Genomic DNA, 21,457 nt, shown 5'->3' on the forward strand with positions numbered 1-21,457 from the left:
CCCTTGTTTATAAATACACATTATACAATTAAGTGCTCCTACACATTCTTTGTTTAGATTACTTTATTTGGTCACTTAAATTGATTTTTCCATTACATTTGTTGCATCCTATATTATGCATATTTCCATCTATTATGTACAACAGCAAGTCAATGGATTTATGTTTTACAATAAAATCCATCAAATAAATGAAACATATATAGCTGACAGTGTGTTTGTGTTTCAGCTTATATTGTATTCGTTAGGTGCTTCCCAGAGCTACATTGCTGTATCATGTGGTTTACAGAGGTATGTCCCAACAGTGTCATGAACGACCACTAGGCCAGTTAAGGGTTTGAGGATACCCCTAATGGATATGCATCGTGGTAGATTTGATGGCTGACACCTCCATTAGATGCAGGTCTCTCATGCATGCTCATTAGCGCTATCCCTTACAATCCTCTTATCCCACCTTTCACAACCTAGCTCCCTATGCATCAACATCTGTCCCTCTCTTTTGTTATTTTCCTTGATGCATACCAGGGGAGGGGAGGAGAGGGCTGGAACCTACATGCCATCTCTCCATTCCACCTCAAAACCTAGTGTTACTCCCTAATCTCCTTCCATCCCCAGTGGCAACCTTTCACCCTTTCTGTTAGCAAATACCCTTGCATCCCTAATCTCTCCTTGCCTCCATGACATCCTCCACCTCTTGCTTTTATCTTTTCTCATTCAAGACTACTATCCAGCATATCTCTGCTCCCCCCTCCCCCAAGTCTGGCCATATCTAGACACCTCTCCTGCATTCAACTTAAGAATCTCATTAATATGTATCCCATCTGGTGCAGTAGCTGCCTTGGTTGATGACATATTTCCCATATTTAAACAAAGGTTCCCATCCATTCCACATGGAGTTAATTGAATGTTGTAGGCCCCCTATGCTCTTTCTTTTTGGTGTACTCTGCTACTATGGAAAATGGAGGTGGGGCAGACAATGACATTATGAAAGCAGGGAGAGTGGTGGGTGTGGGCATCTGTGTGTAACCTGACCTGGCCCCTTCTTTTCCCTAACAATTTATTCCCCTCCACACTTAACACAAAATTTAAGTCCCCAACAATCCCTCACACCAACACCCAGAAAAATCCATAAACTAAGGAAATACAGATAATGGGGGTGGGGAGGAGTGTCAAAGGCAGAAGGGAGTATAAAGGAGAACAGGCAAGTCATAGCACAAAGTTTCATCATTGAGGAAACAGAACACCACAAACACCAACTCACATGAGGGGGTCTTACATAGGCAAAATGGCTGTGCCAAAGCTTTCTATATACTAAGCACGCCTAATTAGCGGCGGACGTCATAGAAACCGTTAGGATTCAAATCTAATTGGATGTGCATTGGATGTGGTTTTGCAATATACAGCTGTAGTGACGTTGTAGTCATTTCCTTCACATCTCTAAGCTCTATGTTCTAAACAAAGTTACCTCTATAGCTCTATGCCTTAAGGCATTGCTTTTTCATCGTCCATACATCAGGGGGTTCAAGTCTTGAGTAAGGTTAGCAAATAGGTTATATTCATTTCTCAGCCAGGACACCTGGTAACTCTTTAGCCTTGCCTTTACATATCAATATTTTGCTTCAGCTTTTATTATGTGCAGCCCATTGTCTAATAGTTAATGCAACCTGTTCTCTCTCATGCTGAACACCCTCCCCCCACCAAAAACATCCCCCCCTAACTGGATCATTCTTCAACACCTGTCCAAGCCCTCTGAAGTTTGATTTAACTCATAGAAAACAAATATGAAATATGTATTAAAGAATTGCAGCACAAATAACGCCTAAACGGAACCGATTATTTACAGTCCTATATGCATTAGTACAGTGCTCAGAATGAAGATTAGCGTGTAAGAAAAACAGAGCTCCACCTCACATGCATTCAAGCACACTTGGGAATATGGGTTTGGGGCTCAGTGAAAGCAGCGCTTTTAGCCATTGAGCTAACACTCTTTTGTCTCAGCCTACTATGACATTATAGCTAAACTCCTTTTCCCTTAGCACTTCACTAAGATATGATATGACAAGGGAACGAGAGGAATTGGAGGTGTGGGTCAGTGAGGAAAGGCACTCTCTACCAATCGTGCGGCCTTTGAGGGTTCAAATCCCAGCCTGTATTTTACTTGTGGCGTATCAGCCTTCCAGGTGCACTTTGATGATGGTTTCCACTTCTTATAGGAGTTGAATATAACATTTCTCCATTTAAACATGGCATATGTTGTTAGTTTTGATCGTGGTAAAGTATACATTTCTGAAATGGTGAAGAAACAATAATATACAACGTCAGTAAGCGGTATAAGCAAATCCAAACTGCTATAAGCGCAAGAAAGCATTTGTAGCTCAACACGCTAATGCTCCTTTTCTGAGCTTTGCCATCTAAAACTCCCCGGTTTAACTCCCACCTTTGCTCATTTTAATAAGGTCCTAGTTTTTTCCTATTAGATCTTATAACATTTCCCTTTGCAGGCAAACCTATTTTCAACTTACCATGGCTCGGACATCCTAAGCAGTGATGAGAGCACATTAACCAGGCGATCCACAAATGTCATCTTGCTGCTTATCACTGCTTAGGATGTCCGAGCCATGGTAAGTTGAAAATAGGTTTGCCTGCAAAGGGAAATGTTATAAGATCTAATAGGAAAAAACTAGGACCTTATTAAAATGAGCAAAGGTGGGAGTCAAACCGGGGAGTTTTAGATGGCAAAGCTCAGAAAAGGAGCATTAGCGTGTTGAGCTACAAATGCTTTCTTGCGCTTATAGCAGTTTGGATTTGCTTATACCGCTTACTGACGTTGTATATTATTGTTTCTTCACCATTTCAGAAATGTATACTTTACCACGATCAAAACTAACAACGTATGCCATGTTTAAATGGAGAAATGTTATATTCAACTCCTATAAGAAGTGGAAACCATCATCAAAGTGCACCTGGAAGGCTGATACGCCACAAGTAAAATATAGGCTGGGATTTGAACCCTCAAAGGCCGCACGATTGGTAGAGAGTGCCTTTCCTCACTGACCCACACCTCCAATTCCTCTCGTTCCCTTGTCATATCATATCTTAGTGAAGTGCTAAGGGAAAAGGAGTTTAGCTATAATGTCATAGTAGGCTGAGACAAAAGAGTGTTAGCTCAATGGCTAAAAGCGCTGCTTTCACTGAGCCCCAAACCCATATTCCCAAGTGTGCTTGAATGCATGTGAGGTGGAGCTCTGTTTTTCTTACACGCTAATCTTCATTCTGAGCACTGTACTAATGCATATAGGACTGTAAATAATCGGTTCCGTTTAGGCGTTATTTGTGCTGCAATTCTTTAATACATATTTCATATTTGTTTTCTACTTGAAAACGTTCCAAATCTTTAGGCATTCCTTTGCTTAAACTTATTTGAGTTCATCCTGATATGATACCTAATGAAGCACAGACAGCTCAGTCAAACAGCTGTAGCTCTATCAGTTAGGAGCCCAGCCTATGCTGCTAACATCCAGAGGTTGTGGGTTCAACACCCACCACGTCTTTTAATTGTGGCATATTACTTTGGAAGATGCAGATTGATGAGGTCACAATGAGGTCAGTTTTGTGCAACTGAACACCTCCATTTTGCAATGAGGGAAGCTGGAATGTTAAGGTGTGTATCTGTTTATTCTCTTTTTAAGTGCTGATAATGTGTGCTGGTTTTTCTTTGCTTTCAAAAGAGAGCCGATTGCAGTGCTGTTTGTTGAGACAAAAAAGGGGGTTGTAAAAGCCATGGGAATATTATATTATGGTTTGGGCTGAAATGTGGTTTGTTATCCATGCAATATAATGTGTTCCATTGTTATGGTGTCATTATATTTATTAGGACAGAGAAAAGATGAAAAATACCTATTGAAATTCACTATTGGAATTATTGATAAAAAATACAGCAGACGTCTGCCTCGCGTGTAACAAAGAGCCGCAATTACGATAGTTGAAACGGCATTGAAATCCAAGTTAGACCAGGGTTTCTTACGTCTACATAATTCACGAGAGTTAGACGCACGCGTTCGCCCAGGTAGCGCCTATCCAGCGTCCCCACTTGGCACGCCCATAGACCGCCCACGGAACGCCCACGTCCAGAGCTACAGACGGGACTATGCTTTCGATAGACGTTAGTTCGTTATGTACTACCTAGGGACGTCTATGTGTCGTCCATTACCCAATTAACATTAATTAAGACCCTTAACTCCATGATTATTCAATTATATCCGACGTCCAAAGCACGCCTAAGTTAAACGCAGTAATAGAGAATTTAGGCCTAAGTGTATAGCCCTTGATGGAGACTGCCCCAACTTTATTGGTTGGGCTGAGAACTTTTCAGTGTTCTTAGAGGTCCTGTTACTAAGCTGCTGTAAGCACTAATGCCTGCTTACTGCAGGTTGAAAACACTTTTGCGCAGTGTGTATCTCACTATTCAGCTACAGTGGCCGGTGATTAAAAAAAACAACAAAAAACCCCCTAACACGGCTTGATAAAAGGGGACCAAAATTACTTAGCTCCCTCTCCTTCTTCAAAATTATAGGGAGATTTCCACAGTAGCAGAGCTTGTACAGAAAAAGATCTGTTTTTATGACAAGACTTTCTCACAGGCCTAATACTTGGACCTGCCACAAACAATAATTATTTCCCAAGCAAATGCAAGGCAATATCCAGCACAGGTGAGCTCAACTCAGATACCGAATAACTTGGAGCATGATCATGCAAAACATGAAAACCTATCATGACAGTTGTAAATTAACTCCAAAATTTAATGACAAGCTAGTATAATTGAAGTAAAGCTGGCACAATATAATTTAGGGGTCCTTTTATTAAGGTGCACTAACAGATTTAGCGTGCACTAAATGCTAAGGCATCCATTATATTCAATGGGTGCCTTAGCATTTAGCGAGCGCTAAATCGGTTATCACACCTTAATAAAAAGACCCCTTAATTTCCTAAGTCCCTTAGCAAGTTTTGCTGCAGTATTTTGCACCAATTGCAGGCATTGCTCATTTTTCTGGGGCAGTTCCTCATTTAAATAATCCAACCACTATAATATTAATGTTCTTCCAAGCAATACCATATTTTATTTCTGAACTATACAGTCATAATTGTTGAATTTATTGCAAAGCCCAAAATGTTCTCTGTACCATCCTAGCAATATAATCATTCATCTGTAAGTGTGAATTCCTTCAGACCCCTTAACATTGGCATTTTCACACCCTGCAGATCATCACCTATTTCTTACTCAAATAAGTAAACACCAGACACAGCTTATGGCAGAAATCGGTTGCAATTTTATTAAATTTACATAAATTTTTCTACAGTATTAACACTTGTAACAGAAATAATTTTAACATGACCTCCTAGAAACAGAAAAGTATATGGTTCATTCTACTTTTGATACCTTTGATATTATATCCCATGCCTCAGCAGTATTCATTGCTAAGCGCAGGTAAGCATGGCTCAGGATATCTGATCTCAATTCCTTAGTCAGGTGGTAACAAACTGACCATAATAGACTATCATTGGCACACTGGCATGGTCCACAGTACTGCTGAACTATCCCATTCCCCTCACATTCATAGTGGTACCATACACTTTTTTTGCAGCCATAGCCTGCTGCAGACTCGTTTGGGTTGTTCCGGGAGAGTTTTCTTGCTGTTGAGCATTGGTGCTGTTTAATGGACCATCTATATGTTATTAAACCATATCACAGATTCATGATGCTGGCCTAGTGGCCAAAACACGTGGATGAGTTGAGTGAATCAAGAATCTAGTCTGTTTTAATAAATCTCACCAACTGAACGCCAAAAAGACTTTCCAGTGTTTTTGTCTCCTCCACTGGGTTTGCTTGATACCTTATATGAATCATTCCAAAACTCTCTCATAATGATCTTTCTCCATACTGATATTCCAAACTTGTGGAAGGGAATTTCCCTTCAAATACTGCTGTGACATAAGTTCCACAATCCTATCCCCAATATAAAGCCTACCCCAATACCCACTAAACCCAGTTACCCTAGATGCTAGCATTGAGGAAGTGGGTGACCAGGATGTGGAAAACCCCCACACACTGCTTGGGTTCCCTAACACACCCTCTCACTTCTTCAACTCCCATCAATACACGCGAACCTCCACCTTCCCCTCTTATTGTACCCACCAAACCAATCAACTTCAATGACCTGTACACTCCAAAAATTGTTAATTCCAATGTTATCTTCATTTGTAATCTTAATTAATTGCAGTGAACCGCCTAGAACTCTCTGGGTATGGCGGTATACAAAATAAAGTTATTATTATTATTATTATTACTAGTCTTTAAGCCTGTTACATTAACGGGTGCTAGAATATATGTATGTCTGTCTTTCTTTCTGTCTCACTCCCTGCCCTTGTGTCTTTCTTCTTTTCTTTCTGTCTCCCTCCCTCCTATTATTTGTCTTTCTTTCTATTTGTCTCTCTTTCTGTCCCCTATGCAGCATTTATCTCCCCTTGTCCACTTTCCTGTACAGTAGCCATATCAGCATTCCCTCCCCCTCCATTTCCTTGTGCATCAGCATTTCCCCCCTCCCTACTTCCCTGTGCAGCATTTTCCTCCCTCGGGTGCTAGAATATATGTGTGTGTGTCAGTCTTTATTTCTTTCTCTCTCTGTCTCCTTAGCCACTTTTTCCTGTCCATTCTCCTTTCTTTTTACCTCCCCTGTGTCCACCACCATCCCTTCACTGCTCCCCTTATCCAGCAGCAGCCCTTCTCCCTTTGTTTTACCCCCCCCTGTCCATCAGTACCTCTTCCTGCTCCCCCTGTCCAACAATAGGCATCCCTTCCTTTCCCCCCCTGTCCATCATCACCTCTTCCTGCTCCCTCTGTCCAGCAGTAGGCCTCCCTTCATTCCCCCCCCTGTCCATCAGCATCTTTTCCTGCTCCCCCTGTCCAGCATTAGGCCTCCCTTCATTTTTCCCCCCTGTCCACCACCACCTCTTCACTGCTCCCCTTATCCAGCAGCAGCCCATCAGAGACGTGGCAGCAGCCCATCAGAGACGCAGCAGAGCAAATCAGGGCAGTAGAAGGGCCTGAAGCAGCATGTGAAGACTGCTGCACAGGCTGCTTGAATCGCCGGGTAGGTATTCGGGTCAGCGGCAAGGGAAGGGGGGGTGAGCGGCAAAGGACTCCTCTGGTCTGTTGCGGAGGGCGGCCCGACTCAATTTATTGATTCGTTTGGGGGGGGGGGAAATGCGTTGTGTTGTGTTGGGGGGAAGGGTAGGCAGACGCGAGGCCCGGGTTGCGCACTTGTGGTGCCTGAGCTGCAGGAGAGGGAGCAGGTTGTGCGTGGCGGGGGAGGCCCCGACTGCAGCTTGTTCATCGTTGAAAGCCGCCGCCGCCGCAGCTCCTCTCTGTCGATCGTGGTCCAGTTCGAGAGAGGAGCTGGGGGTGAGGAAGGCCGCCGCAGCTATGTAAATTTTTTTTTATTTGAAAGCCGCCGCCGGGGCCGCACATGCGCAATTGTTTTTTCACGACAGATCAGGGAACATGTTTTTTTTAGTGCGCATGCGCGGCCTATCATTTTATTATATTAGATTATAAAACAACTAACTTTGACACATTCATCAGTTGTATAATAAACTTACTTTCTCTTGCAAAACCATTCCAACTTGTTCAGTTAGGGCTGTCCAGAAAAACCTAAAGCTAGAAAAACTGAAGTTTCCCCATGAATTTGATTGTGCTTGACCAGAAAATAATTGTTTTTAATTTTTTAAAACACATCATATGAACATTATAATAGACTTATTGGGTCAGACCCATGGTCCATCAAGCCCAGTAGCCTGTTCTCATGGTGGCCAATCCAGGTCACTAGTACCTGGCCAAAACCCAAGGTTTAGCAATATTCCATGCTACCAATATAGGGCAAGCAGTACTGCAATTACTTCTGTTTTTTCTAGCAGTGTTGTATGTGCATTTACACTGTTATGTGGTGATACTTACTTTGGACGCTGTTTTTTTTTCTGATTGAACAGCAGTGATTCAAACACAATCCTTGATTTGGTACACATTTATTTTGTATAAAATCACATTTGATTCACTGATACCAAGGGACAGGTCCAGGAATGTTTCACAATATTTACTCTTCTGGGTTTATTGAGTGACAACTCTGTTGTAGGGGTTGTGTGCTCTACCCCTATTTATGAGTTGTGAAAACCGAGGGCTCTCCCCACTATATATTTATATTCAGCTTTATTTTTGTGTTTATTAGCTTTCGGGGTTGTTAGGTTTTTCGCTGCTGTTCTTTTAATTTTTTTTTTTTTAGTTCAATTATTTTTATTAAAATTTCCATAAAATATAATACAATGCATTAAAACTGATCAAAACAGATTATTTGTGGTCTCTATTTTTGCATCTTTTCCTATTGGGTTTCATATTGATATAATTTCTTGATAGTCATCACACGGTAGAAGCGTTGAGTCACTGCGTTGAGTCACTGCGTTGAGTCACTGCAGTCAGTACCTTGACAACCTTCTTCTTCAAGATCACTGACTTTCTGATGATGGGGTGAATAATGGAGGTAAAGTGCCTGTTTTTAAACTATTTACTATTAGCGTGTGAATAAAACTACCAAACTGAAAAAAAAAAATTATTTAGGGTGAAGGGGGAAATCACTTCTGAGCTTGAACCCTTAATGTTAATGCACTGAAACAGTCTGAATTTCTGCTAAAGATGGGAGTTTGAATGTAGAACCTCTAGCCATTGGAAGGTGTGTGCCAGAAGAATAAGATTGATCAGGGATGCTCTTGTTTGAATTAGCATTGACTGTAGGGACAATTTTTTTTATATATATTTTCGATTTTCTTTTGGAAGTAGTTAGCCAGAGCTTGTGCTGATGGAAGATTAGCGGAGGTTAGTTCTGATTTCTTTGGGTTGGGGGCTACAGATTTTAAAATTGTGTACAGAACTGCAGGATTTTTTGCCTTACTGATATCAGTTGAATAATACTGTTTCTTAGTTTGATTAATTTTTGCTTTGTAGAAAGAGACTGGGTGTTAAATATGTTTAAATTTGCAGCACATTTATTTTCTAGTGTCCACTAACCAAGGTTCGTCAACTTTCAGTGTCAGAAGTTTCACATCCTGCTTGTCTAGTTTGTCCCGCAACTTCTTGAAATTTGAAAACAGTACATTTTCTGGCCCTGTAGCTTTACCAAACAGACCTTTCCACATTGCCCCAATAACTACTTCAAAAAGATATGGTGCCTCCAAGCCAAATAGAAGAGCTTCTTACCAATTTTGCCATCCAATAGTTTTGCAGCACTTTTCTTTTTTTTTATTTATAACTAGCTGATGCCCCGGCGTTGCATGGGTATTTAATTATAGCAATAACACTGTAAATGGATTCAAATAAAGATACTTTATAGTGGTGAATGAAATTATTTTTTTACAGCTTAATAAAAAGTACAATATTAAAATTATAATGTGAAATATTTGACAAAATGAATACAATACAACTAACGCAAAACGTGATTATAAACAACAATTTTAGTTTCACCTCCTGGAGCAAGAACATATAAATTCTTGGGTGAACCCACCCTTGAGCAAGCAACATAGAGTTGTGGGCCACGAGACCCCCAGAACATATCACCCCAGGTAGTGAGGGATCTGCATACCAAGTTTCGTTCAAATCGGTCAAGCCGTTTTTGAATTACTGTGAGAATGGCAGCTTTTTATATTTTTTCCATTGACATGAATGGGTGAAATCTGATTTTATGTTTGTAGCTCCGCCCACGTGTGCAGGTGGGCCGCGAGACCCCCAGAACATATCATGCCAGGTAGTGAGGGATCTGCATACCAAGTTTCGTTCAAATCGGTCAAGCCGTTTTTGCGTGATCGCGGCACATACACACACACATACATACACACATACATACCTCCGATTTTATATATATAGATTTTGAATACATTACAATATCCAATAATTCAAAAGAAAAAAGGAGAATCACATAAAACAATACATAATCAAATCATACATACATAATTCCTTTCAAGCCCACATTAATGGGGAGTATATCTTGCTATTTCTAATAGAATAAAATTCAAGAAAAATAAATGACAATAATTCTTGGTTCATTCTAATGAACCTTGAATCATTCCTTAAACTGGGATACTATTTATATTAATTCTCCTCATATTCTCAGCTGGGTGAAACAAATCTCATTTCTATTTCTATTCTCTTGCAATTAAAAATTGTTGTAGTTGTATAGGATCCCAGAAAAAATATTCAATATCTTGTAACTTAATCAAGCATTTACAGGGAAATTTCAGGTAAAAGGATGCATCCAGTGCCAACACCCTATCCTTCAATTTCAAAAATTATTTCCTCCTCAACTGAATGGTTCTGGATACATCCGGAAAAATCCTGACCAAATCCCCACAAAATTTCAAGCACTTTTCTTAACGCCACTGTTGCTAGCATATAGTACTGAAGACCAATTTCAATATATTGTCAACCAGCAGCCATAGTTCAAGTAACTCATAAGATGTGTCTGCTTGTGTCATGCCTGCAGCATTAGATAGGTTTGTCACACCCAGGAGTTCACCTTCTGTATATTCTGGAGCACCAGATACAAGCAGAGCAAGTCATTCATGAGACTCCAAGATAATCTTTAATCACTTTACTGTTCCAGTTGAAGAGCAGTGTAGCATGGAGGATTCTCTTGTACAGTGGCAATAACATCTTCAGCGATGTTTAGCCTGTTAGCCATTCTGCATACTTTGTCACAAGATGTCAAAGTCACTAAGGTCACCACTGGCAGACTTAATGGCTGCTGAGACAATGAGAGTGGGCTGATTGTCTGATAGTTTCAGTCTGTCTGCTGCAGCAGTCATTTCATTGCACTGCAATATTTTCCATGGAAGTTGGATTGTTATGAAGTCAGCTGCCTTGGTCTTTCTCTAGGTATGAAGTCGTCACTTCCATGTCACTTTCTTCAGTACTTCCTGCTTCAATATCCATCTCACCACTGTCATATACCTTGACAAGGCCACCATCCAGGATCTCTGCCTCCAATTGCAGCCCCTGCTACAGGCCTGCACTAGCCGTAATTACCCAATGCCAGTGCATTTAAAAGTAACAACAGCCCTCGCTTTCCTGGCAACTGGGAGCTTCCAGTCTGTATTGGCGTCCAGCACTGGGCTCACTCAACTTGCCATTTCCAACTGCCTCACCCAATTTCTTAATGCCTTCCTAACCCACAACCGTGACTACATCTCCCTCTCCACCATTCCCCAGGCCCTACAGGACAGTATGAGGCAGTTCTACAATGTGGCACAATTCCCTCCGTCATCAGAGTGGTAGACTGCACTCATATTGCTCTTAGACCCCTCGGGCAGATGAGGCCAGTTACTGGAATAGGAAAGGGTTTCACTCCATGAACATGCAGATGGTGTGCAATGCCCAGGGAGAGATCCTGGATGTGTGTGCCAGATACCCTGGTTCCACACACAATGCCTACATAGTGCAGCATTGTGGCCTCCACAGGAGAGCAATCCAGGGGCACTTCAGCGGCGCTTGGCTTCTTGGCAAGCACCTCAGGGACACAGCTACCTTGTTCCCCCCCCCCCCTATCCCAACACTCTCTTCCTGCACCTGAAAATCACTGCCACTCATCATTGTTCTCTCTCTCTCTCTCTGTTGCTCTATGTCTCATAGGTGACAGGGGGTATCCTCAGCGAGTCTGGCTGATGACTCCGATTGCCCACCCTCACACTGCAGCTGAGGAGGAATACAACCGTCGTCACAGAGCCACCAGGAGCATCATCGAAAGAACATTTGGGCAGTTAAAAAACCGCTTTCGATGCCTGGATCGCTCGGGGGGCCAGCTGCTGTACATGCCTGAGAAGGTGGCTCAGATCTTTGTGGCATGCTGCATGTTGCATAACCTTGCAGTACGCAAACACCAGCCACTGCCGGATCCCCCACAGCAACAATTGCAGCAGCCACCTGATGGCGATGATGATGAGCCTCCCCCACCCCCACAGCACAGAGCTGAGCACAGTGCCAGCCAGGAAGGGTTCAACGCCAGGCACCGTCTAATACAGACCCACTTCCAGTGAAATGGACGCCGTACCCTAGCCACCTGACACTATATCAGTCCAGTGCCATTTAACTGGACTGCACAAGCAGCCCAGGCTAATGTCAGCTTCAGTGCCATATAACTGAAGCTTTACAACCCCACCAACCCTTCAATCAGTCCAGTGCTATTTAACTGGACTGCACAAGCAGCCCAGGCTAATATCAGCTTCAGTGTAGATAAGCTGAAGCTTGTAAACAGCATAGACAATAGTCAGCTTCAGTGTACATAAGCTGAAGCGTGTAAACAGCACGGACAATAGGTTCTTTTAAAGAAACACCTTTATATTCCCACATTGTGTGTATGTATTCCTTACATACACACATCCTCACCAACCCCACCTCCACCCACATACACGACCAACACCAGCCCCTTACCTACCTCCCTGTCCCCTTACCTTGCCCACGTGGTCTCCCACGGCCCCTGATAGCCCTCGCAGCTCCACCTCTAGGTACAGATGAAGCTTCTGGACCAACTGGGGCCACATCAGTGTCTGAGCTGTCACTATCACTGCTGGAGTCAGTGTTCTGTTGTCCAAAAGCAGGCCATGTAACCTGAGTGGAGGAAGGCAGGCGTGGAACAGGCCCCAACAGCTGGGGGTACTTTCTTTTCTCTGTGGCTTTGCATCCTGTCACCACTGAGCCAGTGGTGGAGGGTGGTGTAGGCACCTGAGCAGCATGCTGGCTTGTGAAGGGAGGACAGTTTGTAGCTCTCAGCTCACTCTGGAGGCCTTCCAGCTTTCCAACGATGGCAGTGTTGGCATGCAAAAGCTGCCTCAGCAGTTCATTCTTCTCCCATTGGGCCTCCACTGACTGCTGTTTTACCTCCAGTGACTGCTCTTTTGCCTCCAGTGACTGCTGTCTTGCCTCCACACCATCTCTCAGCAGCTGGAGCTTCTGCTGCCGATATCCCTCCAGGGTTAGATTGTGTCTCAGTAGCCTCTGGGCCAGTCTCAGCAGGTGGCGATGCTGGCGACTGGGTGCCCTCCAGTGGCCAGACTGTGCAGCCTCACTGCCCTCCTCGGTATCGGCAGCCACATTGGCAAACTGCTCAGGTGGTGGGAGAATTGGCAGCTCCTCATCCCCATTGGCAGGCTCCTGGAGTTGGGTGTCCTGGGACTCGTCTGGCCCCTGCTGGCTGAGTGTTGCAGCTGTGTCATCCTTCTGTCCCAGCACAGTCAGTGTGTCGATGCCACTGCATCCGGCCTGATTCTCGTCAGAGCTGGCATCTACATAGGGGAAAAGCACATATGGATGTCACATTATACCACAGGTAACATGCATCCCAAAGGTATGTGACCACATACCCAGCTACCATAGGGCGGTGTGTTGGTGACATAATGAAGGGGGTGAAAGCAGTGTATGTGCAGACACCTTACGTGAGCACACCTGCTGATCATAGCAATGGTTCCTAATTGTCTGTACAAGGGTGTAGGAATCTAATTCCATGCTTTGCCATCAGCACATGGAGCAGTACCATACAGGTGTTATGAAAAGGTTTGAAGAGCAGGTGTACTCACTGCCCCATTAGAGGAGTAGAAGAAGGAGGATGGAAGAGAGGTCTCTCAGAATAGAGGACATAGCTGTGAGACTGGGGATTAAGACACGTACATACCAGAAGGCAGTGCAGGTGCATCAGCTGATGTGTCCTGTGTGCCCACACCATAGGTGGAGGTTGCTGACACAAAGGTGAGCATCAGCTGGTCCATGGGGCTGAGGTCTGCCATGTCAGCATCTGGAGGCTGGTTGCCCACCTTAGCTCGGACGTCCCTTTTGATGGCTCTCCATTTCTTCTTGAAGTCCTCCACATCTCGCTTATGGTGGTGGACTGCATTCAGGCGCTGAGCAATTGCCGTCCAGACCTTGATCTTTGAGTATGCCCCGAGTCTCTCACCTTGGGGTAAGAAGAGCTGCTGGTGGTGTGTGTGCACCTCCTGCACCAACATTTCGGTCTCAGCCTGGGTGAAGTTAGGCTTCCAGGACAGAGCTTTGGCCGATTTGGGAGCCATGGTGTCAAAGTACCCACACTTTTGATAATATGAAGTTAGACGTATTTAGTGGCAATTAAGCACATCCAACAAGCCGTCAGTTAGACGACGTCACGTAATACGTCCATCTGGTCGGTTATGGACAAATCTGAAACACGTCTAGGCCACGGTTATTGGTACGTTTAAATCCAGGGGGCCGGGATACGTCTACATCAGCAGGAAACGTCTGTCTCCTATCTGTTCGGAGACACCGTCCTATCTACTGATGCAATCCTAACCCGTTTGCTGGATGCTACACATTACATGGTCTGCCTTTTCAAGCGTGTGGCTGTATTCAGGTAAGCAAGTATTCCTGCTTAATCGCTGATGTTTTACATGCTTATAGAGCTGTAAGGGCCTCACGTTGCTGGTTACCCTCTGGAAAGCCTGTTTGAAACAGCATTTAGATGAGCAGGGGGGAAGCAATCTGCATAGGGGCCATAACAGGGTAAGGGCAACGATTGGGTGAGCTTCCTGGAACACACCTCCTTCCTCTCCCCGTCCTCCATCCCTGCCTGGAAGGGGGGCTCCTTATCCCACAATGCTACCTCCTTCCTCCAATGATTGCTTCACCTTACCCCCCTCCCCTCCCCTGGGATTCGTTCCTCACACACCCTTGATCCTGGCCACAGGTGTATGTGTGGCCTTGTTGGTGACTCAGCTATTACAGCTTTTTGGTGTCATTGTGAGGGGGGGAAATACCCTCTCAGTTGACACTGGTCAGCTTCCTAGTGCCTCACCTTGCACATGTGTAGCTCTTATGGGATCTACCTGATTGCATATGAACGGCAGCATTGCACAGCAGTCACCAGCTCCCTTTTACATGAGTCCTCAATCATAATATGTCCTTTCAGTCGAGGGTTAGCACAGGCCTCTAGAAAGAGGGGGAGCTATTCAGACAGTCAGGTGTTACATCCATTGCAAATCATGGAACTCACAAGTCTACATCTCTCCCCTTTTTCCTGAACTGTGACTAACACAACCTCTGTCTCAGGTCCTACATGTAACATAAATCCAATATCAAATTCCAAGCTTCCAACCTTTAAAGTATTCTTTCTATGTTACACATTTAGATCCTTATCTGGTGTTGCTGCTTTTGTTTTAGCCATAGACCTCAGAAACACCCCTCCTCCGTCCCATACAGGTTACGTTCTCATAACGGGGAGATTCATGTGTAACCTCCTCATCGGTCAAGGCTTAAATTTTAATAGCTAATGCTCAATGCTTTTATGTTTTTTGAACACTTTTTATAACTTTTAAAACGACTAATGAAGTATGTGTACTTATCTTCATAAGATCTTATATCTGAAGAGTCTATGCGGGATGGTGGTTAACGGCATGAGTGGATCCCTGACGAAGCGGCAGCAAAACATGTTGGGTCCACCAGCCTAAGTACAGCAACACTTATGAAGATAAGTACACATACTTCATTAGTCATTTTAAAAGTTATAAAAAGTGTTCAAAAAACATGTATGGGACAGAGGAGGGGTGTTTCTGAGGTCTATGGCTAAAACAGAAGCAGCAACACCAGATAAGGATCTAAATGTGTAACATAGAAAGAATACTTTAAAGGTTGGAAGCTTGGAATTTGATATTGGATTTATGTTACATGGTGATAATTCCAGGAATAAGACTTTAAATAGTGCCTTATAAGGTTGTTTAACTCAGGTCCTGCATGTGACATGGTCCTGGTCTCAGCCAGATCTTACTTACAAGATGGCCTCGTTCCCACTTTCAGTTGGCTGCCTGCCTGCCCTTTTATTAGGTGCAGGTCAGTGACATGATATCAAGGGATCACACATGACATCCTGTTTAGAGGTAGATATCTGGTATTATTTTGGTCTGTTTTTGTAGTCAAGATTCAACTATAAATGTATACACCTTTGCTGAGGTAGACATGAATGGTAGAACACCTGCTCACAAAAGACTGTCATAGAACAATCGCCATACAAATATGTACGCATTATGAGAACATACAATATCATACTTATGGTAACAACATGGCACATGCCTAACACTGCTCCATCCTGTGCAAAGTAAGCGAGCAGTTCTGAGCCTCACATACTTTTTCATTTGCAAGTGTCAGCAAATATCTGTGAGGGCTGTCCTGCTGCAGCAGCCTCTGTCGCCAGAGGTTGTGGCTTCTAATCTCAATGCTGCTCCCTGTACCCCTGGCCTGGTTACATCATCATCCATTGGCCTATAGGTTAGAGAAGCTATTTGTTACCTCAGATATACAGCCTAGCATTCCCACGTTTTCAGTGTCAATCTTTAGGGCCTCCTCACCACATCCCATCTGATGGCAGGGACTTTTAATTTCACTGCATACCTGTTTTCCACTGATATTGGGAAGGTACCCTTTTTTGTCTTCCTACCCTAGTCATGGGATTGGAACACACCTTCAGTGCAACTATTGCACACCTTAACCATCACTGTACAATTTGCATCTGTACATCACATCTCAACACTTGCAATCATTGGCAGAGAATATGGTGACAGCATTGTAGTCGACAGCCAGTAACATCAAGTAGGTTAACATCCAAGTATGTCCCAATGAGATACAGTAGGTAAAGTCTCCTGAATATGCGATGGAGAGGCTGTGTGATGTCCTTTCAGTCATTGGATTTCTGCCAGCTACTTGTAAGCTGTCAGGGACACTGTTGGTAACATGATTGGGGCCTCAATGGCCCATTGGCAGCGTGGCCCTCAGGTTTGCCCCTTCATTCCCAAACGGGTTCCTGAAAGATGGCAACCAGCTGCCGCAGAAGCTGACGATCTCCTGCAGGATCTGCATGGTTTCACGCCTCCCCTCCTGCAGTTCGCTGCGCATTTCGGCCACAACGTTCAGCAGCTGTCCATAGGCCTCAGCAGGGGGAGGAACAATTGGGGCCGCTGGCTGCACATCGTGGCATGGGGCCAGGCCCTGCTGCCTCCATCGCCACCTCCTCATCACCTTCAAGAGGGGCATTTCTGCATAGACATCAGGGACCTCCCATGCTCCCTGCTCCTCCACCACATGCTCCTGCACCACTTCCGCCACGACCTGTGCCACATCCTCCACCTCTGCCACCTGGCCTTCGTCCTCCACATCGGACACCTCCACTATATCCTCATGTGGCAGACTCTCCTCAGATGCAGAGTAGCCTTCCCCCTCATCTGCAGCCTCTGCCTTTGCCACTGTCTCCCTGGAGGCCTGGAGGCATATTTCCTGCACCACCTCCTGGGCTAGGCCCTCAGCAGCATGCTGTGCACGACCTGTGTGTGGTCAGAATATGATGTTAGGGTTACCATAGCGTGCATTGCTTTTATACTACATACACAATTAGCTATCATCCCCCACCCAACCCATTGAGACTAAGTGGGAGACAGGTCAGGCCAGTGTGTGACCAAATATGTAAACTACTTTGTGTGTACAGTTATACCGGTATACATCTATACAAAAGGTAGCCGGCATATGCAGGTGACACTGAATGGCCTTGATGTATTTGTTGACACAGTGGACTGACAGGTATCTCATCACCCACATTTTGGCTGGCAATAGGTTGCATACCAGAACAGCTGCTAAGGAAGAGCACATTGACAAGGAGCTGAGCTTTGAGAGGTAGCAGACATGACATAACATAGGATAGAAGGTGACAGGTGCAACTATGATTCACACATTATGCTTAGAATGGGATAGTGTCTCTCTGATGCCCTTCTCTGCAATCAACTGCAGTGTCAAGGAAGCATACCTGAACAAGGGATATATGCCTCCAACACAGCAGGCCTGACATTGGTCTGGAGCTATGAAGGTGACCTCCAGACCAACATGTGGGCGGCAGCCTCCGAGGCGTATATCCCTTGTTCAGTTATGCCTCCTTGACAATGCAGTTGATTGCAGAGAGGGGCTTCAGAGAATGAGCACTCAGTATGCTACCAGCACCAATATCAACTGGAGAGATATTTATTGATCTGAGGATGACCTCCCGTTCCTCCATTATAGCTTTTTACCATCTGATAGTCACCTACACGTTTCAGGATTTCTGGTATGTCTTACAAGGCATCTGCCATACCTGTGCTACTGACTTTTTTTTTGGGGGGGGCTGCCACTTACGTCCAGCTCTGAGGCGGTGTCTGGTGCGCCGGATGAGGGTTGGATTCTCCCGGTGGACCCTACGCCACATGCGCCTCAGGAACTCCAGGTCATGGTACACCCCATAACGCCTCCAAGAAGGATATGGCGGAGAATAGGGTCAGGTGACAGTCCTTTTCAAACATATGCAGGGTTATGAGGGCACTGAGCACATCACATCTGTTATGTATATTCTGATGAGGTAGGGACATATCCTGAAATGAAACATCTGCCTGCCAAGATATTGTTATCCTTCTTTATCTATCTATCTATGTTTCCTTTATATATATATATATATATATATATATACCAGTCTTTAAGCCCATTACATTAATGGGTGCTAGAATAGATGTGTCTGTCTGTCTGTGTTTCTTTATCTCTCTCTCCTTGGCTGCTGTCTGTGTCCTTCTGTATTTCCCCCCCGAGCAAAGCTGTCTGCCCCCAGCGCACACCTCCCCCAAAGCAGCCCCCTTTCCCTCTCCCTAACTGTCTCTCCATGGCCCTCTTCTGTCTTCCCCCAGAGCAAAGCTGTCTGTTCCCAGCACACCTCCCCCCAAAGCAGCCCTCTTTCCCTCTCCCTATCTCTCCATGGCCCCTTCTGTCTTCCCCCCAGAGCAAAGCTGTTTTCCCCAAGCACAACCCTCCCCCAAAGCAGCCCCCTTTCCCTCTCCCTAACTGTCTCTCCATGGCCCTCTTCTGTCTTCCCCCAGAGCAAAGCTGTCTGTCCCCAGCACACCTCCCCCCAAAGCAGCCCCTTTTCCCTCTCCCTAACTGTCTCTCCATGGCCCTCTTCTGTCTTCCTCCCCAGAGCAAAGCTGTCTGTCCCCAGAACATCTCACCCCCAAAGCAGCCCCCTTTCCCTCTCCCTATCTCTCCATGGCCCCTTCTGTCTCCCCCAGCACACCCCTCCCCCAAAGCAGCTCCTTTCCCTCTCCCTGTTTCTCCATGTCCCCTTCTGTCTTCCCCCCCAGAGCAAAGCTGTTTGCCCCAAGCACAACCCTCCCCCCAAAGCAGCCCCCTTTCCCTCTCCCTAACTGTCTCTCCATGGCCCTCTTCTGTCTTCCCCCAGAGCAAAGCTGTCTGTCCCCAGCACACCTCCCCCAAAGCAGCCCCCTTTCCCTCTCTCTCCATGGCCCCTTCTGTCTTCCCCCTCAGAGCAAAGCTGTTTGCCCCAAGCACACCCCTCCCCCCAAAGCAGCCCCCTTTCCTTCTCCCTGTCTCTCCATGGCCCCTTCTGTCTCCGCCAGCATGCCCCTCCCCCCAAAGCAGCCCCCTTTCCCTCTCCCCTGGCCCCCGGTATTAATCCGCTTCTTACCTTCCCTCCATCCCGGCATCTTCTGGCCTGTTCCTCTTCAAAGCAGCCTGCGATTGTGGTGGCCAGCTTTAGCGAATCTCACAGTCTGCTCTCCAACTCAGTAGAACGTTCCCTCTGACGCAATCCCGTGCGTCAGAGGGAACATGCTACCGAGGTTGGAGAGCGGCCGGTGAGGTTCGCTAAAGCCGGCCACCATCGCAGGCTGCTCTTTAGAAGAGCAGCAGCGGCAGCAGTGGCGGCGGCGAATGAGGGCAGGACAGGATGCTCTGAAGACGAGGATCGGTGGCAGCGGTGAGGGCAGGAGGTGTTTTCCCTGCCGAGAATGCAGGCAGGGACAGAGCTTGCCTGGCCAAATGGTGAGTGAGGGCGGGAGGAGGGGAGTGGTCAGAATGTTTCCTGCCACCGGGTTCTAAAATGGAACATGGCCACGGATCACACACCACGGCGGCAGGGAACACAAACCCTAAGGTTTTATTATATATATATATATTTATATATATTTATGCAACACAGAATAAGCAAGCAGTTCCTTGAAAGATGGGGGTGGGAGCAATAGGTGACAGGTTTAGAGACTAGGACACACTGGCTACATAGTGATAGGTACTGGGGGGGTTCTCACCTATGCAGGGTGTCACGTATTCTGGACTAGGCCCTCATGGCGATGTTGCGGGGTGGTCTCCTGCCATTGTGGCCAAACACCCGTGCCTCATACTGGAGGCAGAGCTCCACTAGGGACTCAGTCTACCCCTAGGGAGTAGTTTGGCTCCCTTCGCTCCACCATCACACCCGCATGCACTCACACAAGCTCTCACACACACCCTCACACACCCTCTCTCACACTCACCCTGGTAGCCACACACTCTTCCTGGCATGCCCTTCCTCACTACACAATCTCTCACTCCCACAATCACTCACACTGTCTCTCTTGTCTGTCACTCTTGCACTCTCTCTCACTTGCTCTCACACACACACTCACAGAAATACTCTCCAATCACTCAATCCCACTCAGTAATCAATATAAACTATCCTATCCTCCACCAAATTCCAACCACTCTCCTGACTCCTCACTCAACGCCTACAACACCCACAAGGGTCGCACTTCCACATGGTGGTTTATATATGGGCATGCAGGACATTATTGGGGACAGTGTGACATCAGTGGGACATGTGCCTGGACAACTAATAGATAAGGAGCGCTATACGACTAGCAAGTCATCCAGCGGATCGCAGCGACAATAGATATACATCTTGTTTGGATGGGCCTCATTTTGGTAGGAAAAGTTGGACGCTTCAGTATAGCGCATGTGGACGTGTTTATGCTGGACAACTTTGTGCCGATAATCGATTGACTTGGACATCTTTCTATTATCGACACATTTCCCTGGTCATCTTACGCCGCCGACGCATAGAGCTTTTATACGACCTATTGATTATGCCCCTCTGAGTGTTTATGTTTTATTTAAAATTTGATATACCGCTTTAAACAAATTGTCAAAGCGGTGTACAATGTTAAGACTATTAAAATCCTGGGGAAGACATCAAATAACAAGATTTTACTGACTTATAAGATACAAATTGGATTAAGGAGGAAGTACAATTTATAATAGGAAAGAAGGAATGTAAAAGGTCAATACACTAGGAAAAGGATATGCTCTTCCTTCTATCTGCAATCTAGCATCTACTTGTCATATGCACCTTTAAAAAGGAAGGCCTTTAAGTTATTCTTAAATTTACCCAATGAGATCTCTTCTAGAAGGTGAGAAGGAAGGGAATTCCATATTGTTGGTGCGGTAACCGAAAAAAAATTTTCTTTGTGGTGTCATAGAATAAGTTCCATGGGAATGGGATGACCAGAAGGTTGA

The sequence above is a fragment of the Geotrypetes seraphini genome, chromosome 9 (genome assembly GCF_902459505.1).
Source record: "Geotrypetes seraphini chromosome 9, aGeoSer1.1, whole genome shotgun sequence".
NCBI classification, from domain to species: Eukaryota; Metazoa; Chordata; class Amphibia; order Gymnophiona; family Dermophiidae; genus Geotrypetes; species Geotrypetes seraphini.